Source organism: Macaca thibetana, chromosome 17 (genome assembly GCF_024542745.1).
Source record: "Macaca thibetana thibetana isolate TM-01 chromosome 17, ASM2454274v1, whole genome shotgun sequence".
Lineage (NCBI taxonomy): Eukaryota > Metazoa > Chordata > Mammalia > Primates > Cercopithecidae > Macaca > Macaca thibetana.
In genome coordinates, this window is record NC_065594.1 from 33,261,128 (window position 1) to 33,271,472 (window position 10,345).

Below are 10,345 nucleotides of genomic sequence, written 5' to 3' on the forward strand. Positions count from 1 at the left end.
CTTAGGTAGAAAGAAGACCTTACATATAGTTGATTGTATATCACAGGAGTGAATCCAAATTAGCCTGATGAAATAAAACGCAAACTTTTTGCATGCACTTAGCCATCTTTATGTACTTCAAGGAAGCACTAGAAGATTAGGAAGTACTAAAGATACAGATATAACTTTCCTGTCTATTTGTGTGATGTTCTTATCATGCTCTTTCTAAAGTCATTCTGATGGAAGAGTATTTTGTCCACATTTAGAAAAAGCATCAAGAGACAGTTTCTAAACTCTTAGCTTCTTTTCCCTTGGATCACTAATTAATGTGATATTGTTTCCCGAGGTCTTTCTTTCACAGGTTTCTTATGTGACATTTTTAATATGGTGTTTTCAAGCTCATGTAACTAAGGATAAACATTAAGGGATAATATATCTTTTTAGAAAATCATTTACCCCTTTGATCCACAAACTCTTATAAGTTTAAATCAGATGAATGTCACTGTTTACATTTCTTAGTGAGATCAAATATATGCATCACATTTTGGTCATTTATTCTGATCCAATACATTTTCTGCTTTTTTCTAAAGCCCTTCCCTTGTTGAATTTTAGTTTATTAATATAGTGATTAAGAACTCACTAGAAGACACAGGTAAGTGTTGGAGACTTTACAAAAAAATTGTTAAGTTGGCTTGCATAACACTGCAAAGTTTGTTAAAAGAGAATGCAGGTCATTGCACTGCTGGCAAACTTGGGAAGCAAGAGCAGAGGATTTCACCAATATTGCCCTTCAAAGTCCTTATCTAGGTGATCATAAGTATTCCTCAGGACCATGCTCCTGCTGTTATACATCAAACACCTTCAGACTATGGCCCATCATTCTGACTATTGCAATTATTATTGTATAAGAATGAAAGCAATTCTGGTCTTATTTTCATGTTCTTGCCCAGATTCCACTCTATCCATATAAACACAGACATGTAATGAAACTGTATAATCACGTGGGGTTAAAAATACTCTCTTGTTCAATTTTGCATCTTCATCTTTGCTATTGATTATAAAATATTGAGTATTTTTATCCTGAGACATTCTGTTCTTAGCATACTGGTCACAGAAGGTTATCTTTAAAATCCCCTCTAAATCTCCCAAATTAATGTTCTGTGTAGTGAGCACCTGCCAGCTTTGATACAGTTATGGGATTAGACATTTTTGAATGATTTTTTGACTCTGAAAGTTGTTTGCGTGCTGTTATCAATTCTGGCTGTATTTCAGCTCCAGCATCTTCAATTTCATAAAGGATTTGCTGTGAACCCAATAAATGTTTTCATGTAATTTTATAATTATCATACTTAGAAACTGCCTTTATTAGAGCTTGGCACTTTCTTGCATATAACACTGCTGCTCCTGTAATTGACTGTAACCAAGGCAGTAATAATCCACGATATTTCCTTGAAGGTGAGCTTGGCAACAGAGAGGCTCTTTATTGTAGCTTTTTGTCTTTGATAAACCTATAAGATAAATAAAAGCTTATTTAAATTATGGATATCAAATTAAATGCCATAATGAGACAAAGTTAATTCACCATCAATAAATTGTAACATGCTATGACAATTCCACTAAAGAGGGAACTAAAGCTGATCAGAGAGAAAACATTAAGAAATAGACACTAAGTCAATGACAACAATACCTTGTACATATCTCAAATAATCTGAATATCTTATTTTCATAGAGTTTTTAATCAAGAAGATCTGGCTCATTTTGTAATATAGAAGAATCATTCACCTGAAGACAAATGTTCTCAGAATCAATCCATATAATATTTTCCCAATGAACATTGAATAAATTGAAACAAATATATACTTTATGTTATAAGCAAAGAAGCATATATACCTACTTGAAAAGTGTTAAGTAAACTTAGGTGTAAATCAAGAAATTCAAATTACAACATTATTGTTGTTTGAGCATTTTATTTCTTATAAAACTAAAAAAAGACTTTTTTTTTTCACTTTAAGTTCTAGGATACATGTACTGAAGGTGCAGGTTTACTACATAAGTATACATGTGCCATGATGGTTTGCTGCACCCGTTAACCCGTCATCTAGGTTTTAAGCCTTGCAAGCATTATTTGTCTTAATGTTCTCCCTCCCTTTGCCCCCAGCCCCACGACAGGCCCCAGTGTGTGATGTTCCCCTCCCTGTGTCTATGTGTTCTTATTGTTTAACTCCCACTTATGAGTGAGAATATGCAGTACTTGGTTTTCTGTTCCTGTGTTAGTTGACTGAAGATGATGGTTTCCAGCTTCATCCATGTCCTTGCAAAGGACATGAACTCATTCTTTTTTTATTGTTGCATAGTATTCCATGGTGTATATATGCCACAGTTTTTTTTATCCAGCCTATCACTGATGGGCATTTGGGTTGGTTCCAAGTCTTTGCTATTGTGAATAATGCTGCAACAAACATACATGTGCATGTGTCTTTATATTAGAATTATTTATAATCCTTTGGGTATATACCCAGTAATGGGATTCCTGGGTCAAATGGTGTTTCTGGTTCTAGATCCTGGAGGAATTGCCACTCTCTCTTCCACAATGGTTGAACTAATTTACACTCCCACCAACAGTGTAAAAATGTTCATATTTCTTCACATTCTTGCCAGCATCTGTTGTTTCCAGACTTTTTAATGATCACTGTTCTAACTGGCATGAGATAGTATCTCATTGTGGTTTTGATTTGCATTTCTCTAATGACAGTAACGATGAGCTTTTTTTCAACTTTTTTGGCCACATAAATGTCTTCTTTTGAGAAGTGCCTGTTCATATCCCTTGCCCACTTTTTGATGGGGTTGTTTGTTTTTTTCTTGTAAATTTGTTTAAGTTCCTTGTAGATTCTGGATATTAGACCTTTGTCAGATGGAGAGATTGCAAAACTTTTCTCCCATTCTGTAGGTTGCCTGTTCACTCTGATGATAGTTTCTTTTGCTGAGAAGCTCTTTAGTTTAATTTGATCCCATTTGTCAATTTTGGTCTTTGTTGCGATTGCTTTTGGTGTTTTAGTTATGAAGTCTTTGTCCATGCCTATGTCCTGAATGTTGTTGCCTAGGTTTTCTTCTACAGTTTTTATGGTTTTAGGTTTTATGTTTAAGTCTTTAATCCATCTTGAGTTAATTTTGTATAAGGTATAAGGAAGGGGTCCAGTTTCTGTTTTCTGCACATAGCCAGCCAGTTTTTCCAGCACCATTGATTAAATATGGAATCCTTTCCCCATTGCTTGTTTTTGTCAGGCTTGTCGAATATCAGATGGTTGTAGATGTGTGGTGTTATTTCTGAGGCCTCTGTTCTGTTGGTCTACATATCTGTTTTGGTACCAGTACCATTCCAGGGACCTCCCTCCCCCAGCCAAGGGAAATCATGAGGGACTGTGCTATCCAGTCCAGATACTATGCTTCTCCCATGGTTTTTGCAATCCACAGACCAGGAGATTACCTTGTGTGCTGACACCATCTATACATATTTCATACTCATTTTTCAGAGCAGACGGCAACATCAGACAGAAGGTGTTAATTGCCTATCTCACATTTCCATTAAACTTAGTGGGACTAATTTCCTCCAATTTGCCTTTTGCAAGGTTCCTGTCACCTTTAACTTATAGCAAAAAGTTTGCTTTTTCAATTAGGAATACTGAATTCTCCTTCTCAAAACTGTCATCTGCAATTGAAATTAATATTTATCCAGCAGTTCAATAAGTGATTAGAATTTAATAATAAATAATGTCTTTGCCTTAAGTAAGTTATTTTGAAGAAAAATGACTAAGACAAGTAAGTAAACTGGTGATTGTGATGTGACTGTGATTGAAAAGTATGATTGGGGTGGTGGGAATAGATAATATGATGCTATGAGTGCATAAGGGATATATTTTTAACACAAGGTTAGTAAAAGTCAGGGGAAGGTTACTAAAGATGTGAGGCCTTCACTACATTTTGTAGTAAGAGGCCAGGAAATGAGGGCCATCCGGACTAACAAAACATGTAAAAGATGTAAAGGCCAGTAAGATTAGAGCACATTTGTGCAACAGGGTAGTTAGTAGATAGCTGTCCCTTTCATTGTGATAGGAATTAATACATTGTACTAGTACATTTACTTAAAATCAATAAGCTTGAAAATACTTAAAATGGGGACTCATTGAGCCTCAAATCCCATAATGCTACATTCGAACTAAGGAAAAGAATAGCAGAAAAGTTATACCTATCACCAACTGAAATATTTAAATTAATCAAATCTATATGTGTTATTACTCTCCACTCACATTAACTTATTTTCTGTCCTCTATGAAATAGCCAGCTCAATCTTATACTCATTTCCCTCTTGCTGTTCCTTTCCAATATCTACCTAGTAAACAATTGCCACTTCTTTTTGAAGATGCATATATAATATATTTTCTAGACTCTATCTCATTTTTTAGCTTTTAACTCTCAGAGATGAGTGCTTTGTTTATTCTCTTTCTCCATGTCTTTTTCCCTTACCAAGTATAAAAGGATAGGATTTATAATCATGCTGCTGTCACATAGGCATTAAGCTAGGCACTGAGGGTACAGAGTAGAATATTTTGAAAAACTTTACTTTTTTACACCTCCAAACATGAGGTATAAAGTGAGGAATATATTCAAATCACTGAAGGAGCCTTAAGAAAGTCTATTAAAATTTTTTTAATTTTTATTTTGAGCTTTAAAAATTCTTATGCTTGGAGTTCCCTGCTTATAAAAGCCTGTTAAGCTAATGAGGTTGGAATTTGAAAAAATAATCCAAATTATGTTCATGTACACTCATTTATTTAAGACTGTTCCACACTTTTAGAGCCACGGTTTCTGCATTGCACATGTATTTGTGGAGCCATGCTCAAAGGGTCATAAACTTAGATGGTAAATAATAGGTAGAAATGACAATTTGGAGTAAACATTTAAAGGTCACAATCTAACATTTATTTTTGGATTAGCATGTAGTAAGAAGTCACTGGAAGTCTGTGAAGAAAGAGGTAACTTGAATCACCAATTTAAATATGGTTGTAAAATATGATAAGCAAAGGGAAGCTGAACCTTTGAAAACTTAAAAGACAGAGACAACAATAACCCTCAACTAGCAAAAAAAAAAAAAATCTATCAATTAAAGAGCTATAAATATCATAGCAGGTGTATGAAAACAGCATGAGATAATACCTAAATTCCAAAAAGGTTTCAATTTTAATCCCAGGACTTTCATTTATATGAGGTGTTACTATGTACAACTTAGGTTAATACTATGAGCTTGCTTTCTAATATATAAAACATATTCAGTATATTGCATAGTTAATATTACTATGAGGTCACGTATATTCAAGAAATGGGGGAAGCTTTATTATTATTTTGTTTTCGGTATTGTTAGTAATAATAATAATGGGACCTACTAAGAACTATGGAAAATATAAAAGTCATGAACTTTGTGCATTATTTTACACTTAAAGTCTACTGTAAAGACAACACAAATAAAACATCCAACCCCAATTAAAAATATGTGCCAATAAGTGACGTCGTAATGGTTCCTACTTGCACATAGACCATATCTTATACATTGATTTTTCTCTATTAACTGTAGCAATCTGAAAAGGGAGCATTTCCTCCATTCTACAGGGGAGAAAATTGAAATTCAGAGCGATAAAGCATTGTGCATAAGGCCACACAACTATGCTGGGAGTCTAGGATTTGAACAGAGACCATCTGCCTTCACAGCCCACTCCTTTCCATTATAATGCATGACTAAAATAATGATTTTGTTGAAATATTACTCTTTAATGTCTTCTCTATTCTCACCTAAGTTAAAGTTCTATTTCCTTTTACATTTGCTATAGCAAAACACTTTTAAATGATTCCACATCTTTAATTTTCTCTTTATTCAGTTCTTTCTGCACCTATTTGAGTAACTATTAAATGCCTGGCACTACCATAGGCACTGGAAATACATAAATTAATTTGTTCCTGCAGTCTTATAATAGAGGAGTCATTTGACTATCAGTGACAGATAGGGACAAATATTTGGATATGAGAGGGTGATAAGTTTGATAAATAAGAATTTAACAGGTTAAGGGGATTGAAAGTTATAAAAGAGTTATAACGGGTTGTGTAGTTACACTAAAGTTTGGTAGTAATAGAGCAGTGTGACCAAAGCACTATTTTAGAGAGAGAGACAGGTGATAATGATGGAGAGATAGTAGAGACTAGACAGAAGGCCTTAAAGACCAGAATGAGAATTACGGCTTTTTCTCTAAGTGAGACAAGAAACTAGTACAAAGTAATAATTAGAAAAGTGACGTGATCTGGCCTCTGTTTTAGCAAAGTCACCGTGTCTCTTCTGTTCTCATTCAAAACACAGCTGATTATGTTTTCAAGGCAGAGCATCAATCTGACTACTTGCTCGCTTGTAAGCCCATAGTGTCTCATCCTCACATCCCCAAAGGCTTTAGTTTCTATTTAGAAGTAGCAACGGTGGTGGTGGTAGTAGTTGTAGTAGTAGTATTCATCAAAGTAATAACAGTCTCTTCATGAGTAGTAACCCTATGGTTCTCTCGATTTATAGAATACTCATTCTTTCATAAATTTTTTTCTTCTAAAGAATCTTTATTTCTAATGGAATATCCATTTACATCTCAACAGATAATTGATGTTCCAGAAAATAGTTTTGAAAATTATATTCTACAGAATTGATATAAAATTCTCTAGTGTGCAAGTCACATTTTAAAAATTTATTCATGCCACATTTTTTCTCTTTGTGAATGGTCTTTTTTTAAACTCAGTTTCCATAACTAAATTATATCAGTTATTCAAGACTTGTTCAAATCTTACTCTCTCTTGAAAGTCTTTCTTGATTTTACTTTATGAAAAGAATCACTTTCTCTTGTGATCTTCTATTGATGTTGATTCATATCTTTCTTACAGCACTTATATACTATATTCTGTTCTACTCTATGTATGCATTAACCATTTCTTATTTCTAGTGCAAGGATCTGTGTGGGAATTATCTGTGCCTAATTTATCTTTATGTCTAACATAGTGTCTTAAACACAGTAGAAAATAAAGGACTATGTCAACAGTTTATTCTTAATTTGGCCATATCTATTCTGATTACATGTATCATTTATTTCTATGATTCAGTTATAACATCTTTTAAGTGACAACACATTTTTATCCCTTTAATATGACCCCCGATGTGTCTCAGGCAGACTTCTGTAACATTTTCCTTCAGGTCTTCAAGTTTATTGACTGAATGGTTGATTAACCCCACAGGTTGGAGAAATTTGCCATTGGGTTAAAAGATTTAAATCATCCCTAGAGCTCAGTTCTGAAAAAACAGATTTCTTAGTTTCATAGTGTTTGTGAAATGTCATGTGCACTGACTACAGAAAGAGAGATAGTGAGGCCAGGCTCAAGGCCATTCTCCAGCGGCTCTCTAAAAAGCTGAGAGTCTGCAATTGGAGTCAGAAACTTTAATCTCTGCTATCACAGTTTTTATTGCTCTGGCATGTTTGGAAACACTCCAGAGGGAACTGTCATCCTATCTTGCTTATTCCACAGGTGGGAAATAGGCTTGTAGAGGATGTTGAAGTAAGAGGAAGAGATGAAATATAATCTCCATTTCATTTAGTCTTAGGAGATTGTCTGAAGTATGAAGGTGTAATATCCTGGTAACCAATTATGAAAATATAAGTGAGTTGAAAAAAACAATTAATTATAGCACATAAACATATTTTAGCTTTGATATTTTTAAGTGTTACTTATACAAATTAGTACTGTGTACCAAATAAGCTAGATAGAAATCTAAAATCAAAGTAATATGTTTTCATAAAACTCTACATTTAATAATTTAAAAAATACCCTACATTTCAATAATGAAGATTCTGCCAAGTAGCTAATAAATATTAGATAAATGACATGGAAAATGCCAATGCATGGCTTAGACAGACTAAGGACAAATCATTTTAAGTTCAAATATTATTTTGCTTTTTAAATTATATATTTTTATAATCTTACTATTTGCTCATCAATTGCTATACATCTACGCTTGGCACTTTAATACTTGTCTGCTGCGTAAAACCCTGAGACTTGTTTGAGATTCAGCCAAATAAACACTAAATAATTCACTCTCAGGCTTCCTGCAGCTTGGAAGAAGTAAAAAACTAGAACAAGAGACTAACAGACATAAATTAAGGAGAAAATGAGAAATTCAAGTTTCACTCTAGAGCGCAGGTATAAGAGCACAGATAAAATAAGAAATGTATTCAAAGCCATACAGAACAAGGAGAGAAGGATGAAATTTTTGTTCAAGTAGTAAAATAATAACATATTTTAATAATGTTAGTCTGCGAAAATATTATTAGTGACAAGTTTTCTCTTAAAATCACTTGAGCTTACAAGTCCAGGAAGACAAAAGTAAGAGTTTTGTGCAATATAAGAACCATAACTCTGTTATTTAAAAATATAATGCAAATGTCTTAATGATCTGTGAATCAGGAAGAAAAGAGAGAAGGTGGCCGGGCGCGGTGGCTCAAGCCTGTAATCCCAGCACTTTGGGAGGCCGAGGCGGGCGGATCACAAGGTCAGGAGATCGAGACCACAGTGAAACCCTGTCTCTACTAAAAATACAAAAAAAATTAGCCGGGCGCGGTGGCGGGTGCCTGTAGTCCCAGCTACTCAGGAGGCTGAGGCAGGAGAATGGCGGGAACCCGGGAGGCGGAGCTTGCAGTGAGCCGAGATCGCGCCACTGCACTCCAGCCTGGGCAACAGCGTGAGACTCCGTCTCAAAAAAAAAAAAAAAAAAAAAAAAAAAAGAAAAGAGAGAAGGTATTTAATTTGATAGAAGTAAGATTAGCAAGAAATAATTTTGCTGGCGTTACACTGGGAAGTGATTGGCTGGGACATAAGCCAGAAAGTAACTGGAATCTTAAAACACCTTTTTTTTTTTTTCTTCTTTTTTTTTTCTTTTTCTTCTTTTTTTTTTCTTTTTAAGAGATGAAGGCAAGTTTGTAAATCTCCTTGAATAATTAACGTTGGGCTTCTTTATCTGATCTGTGATGATGCTTCATCTTGAACTTATTTATGCTAATCAGATAAAGTCTTTTTAATTTAGTTTTCTGATATCTTGCTATTTATAATTCATTAAACTATTGCTTTGTAAATATTAACTTTTTTGAAAACTGTAGAAAATAGGAATAATTCTTCTCTCATAATAAAACTCATTGACTGCTGTTTTTATTCTTATTCATACTGATGCCTTTCATTTTTGGAAAAAAGCAAGCTAAATAAATATATAAATAAAGTACCAGTGTGTCTTGGGATAAAATTGGAAGAATAAAAGGTAACTGAGTGCCCCATCTTTGCTTGTATCTTGAATGAAATGGAAATTTCTCACATTTATCATTGTAATTTAGGGTACTAAATGATACTTTGGTATGTCCAATGGAAACTTTTAATAATATAGCTTTTCTTTTAAATATTATGGTTCAGAATTTTGTGTCTGCTTCTAGAAAGATAGGATAACATCCATCTGCCCTCCTCTCGTTATGGTTTATACTCCTAATTTAAAAGGAAACAAAAATAAAAAAGGAAAAGGGAATTTTTTTTGTATTTTTCTAAATCTGAAAGTATTCAATAACAGTTATTTCTTTTAATTTTGAAACACATTTTCAAACTAAAATTATAAGTAAGGGAGCATGAGGCAGAGCAAGATGGGTAAATAGAAGCATTCACCAATCATTCTTCCAACAGAAACATCAGATTTAACAACTGTCCACACAAAAACGCATCTTCACAAGAACCACAAATCAGGTGAGCAACCACAATACCTGGTTTTATCTTCATATCACAGAAAGAGGCATTGAAGACATTAGTAAAGATAGCGTAAAATTACCAATGCCACCTTTTCCCCATCTCCTGGTAGTGGCCTCATGGTGTGGAGAGAGGATCTGTGTACTTGGTGAGGGAGAATGCAGTGATTGTAAGAGTTCACATTGGAACTCAGTGCTGCTGTGTCACAGTGGAAACAAACAGAGGGCAGAATTCAGCCTGCATGCATGGAAGGAGCATTTACACCAGCCCTCGCCACAGGGGAATCACCCACTCCAACAGTCAGAATCTGAGTTCTGGCAAGCCCTGCTACCACAGGCTAAAGTGCTGTGGGGTTCTAAATAAACTTGAAAGGCAGTCTAGGCCACAAGGACTGCAATCCCTGGGCATATCCTGGTGCTGTGCTGGGCTTGAAGTGAAATTGGGAGCATGTGATCTAGTGAGGCACCAACCCCAGTGAAACTGGGGGCATATGACCTAGTGAGACACCAGCTGGAGC

General features: G+C 34.6%; 1 long non-coding RNA gene across 3 annotated transcripts in view; it reads right to left on the reverse strand.

Moving 5' to 3' along the window:
- Positions 1-9,978, reverse strand: part of LOC126940191 (uncharacterized) — a 41,711-nt gene extending 31,733 nt beyond the window's left edge. For all 3 annotated transcript variants that reach the window (XR_007720657.1, XR_007720656.1, XR_007720658.1), the window contains exons 1-2: positions 9,846-9,978; positions 1,329-1,487 (exon numbers count right to left, since the gene is read on the reverse strand). This is a non-coding gene — a long non-coding RNA (uncharacterized LOC126940191). The remainder of the gene's footprint in view (positions 1-1,328; positions 1,488-9,845) is intronic.
- Between the last annotated feature and the right edge of the window lie 367 nt (positions 9,979-10,345).